This window comes from Oryctolagus cuniculus, chromosome 6, assembly GCF_964237555.1.
Source record: "Oryctolagus cuniculus chromosome 6, mOryCun1.1, whole genome shotgun sequence".
Lineage (NCBI taxonomy): Eukaryota > Metazoa > Chordata > Mammalia > Lagomorpha > Leporidae > Oryctolagus > Oryctolagus cuniculus.
Window position 1 is genome coordinate 44,023,685 of NC_091437.1, and position 798 is coordinate 44,024,482.

Here is a 798-nt window from a genome sequence, read left to right on the forward strand (position 1 = left end):
ATCAGGGCTTTAATTTCAAACCTCCAAGCTTGGGCATGTTGCCTCAAAATTAAGGGGGAAAAACCTAATCAATGTTTGGGCCAAATTAGGCTGGCCCATTTGGAAACCTGGCACATAGTGTGGCACAATCTTATCTGCCACAGAACTTGAATGCAGAGGGCCCATTCATTTTCACAAACTCTACAGAACAGTGTCAAAAACGTGACCTTTAACAGCAAATATCTTGCCCTGCTGGACCACCATGGTGTCAGGAGCTCTGAACCTCGAGTGCAAATCACTCCAAGGTTTACTCAAACTGAAATAGAAAAAAAACACCCAGGCTGCTTAACTGTAGAAATATTTTTTTTTTCCGACAACTCTGGCCCTTGCAAATCTTCACTTCTAAGTCATCGAAAGGTGACTGAAATATCTTTACAAAGAAGCCTTTAGCTCTCCTGGCAAAGCCAAAAATTGAATTGAATTGTGAAAAAGAGCTAGATGGATTAGATTTGAAAAAGAATCTTTACCCTTCTGAAACAAAGTTAAATATGTACGTAGTTTGGAGACAATTAAGAAATTTCAAATGTTGGTTCAAATACTATTATAATTGCAATAAAACTTTGCTGAGACAGAAGCCTCTTTCTGTATTCCCTCCTTTTTTCCCCTTTCATTTCTGCTCTCATTCTAAAAATCGTCAAGATTCTGTTGGTTACCTAGGGAAGCATCTTGTACCACACCGCAGACTCGTCCTGCGAGGCCTGCACACCGCCGGGATCGTGAGGGCGATGGCGTTCTTCGACAAGAAGCACCGGAGACAAG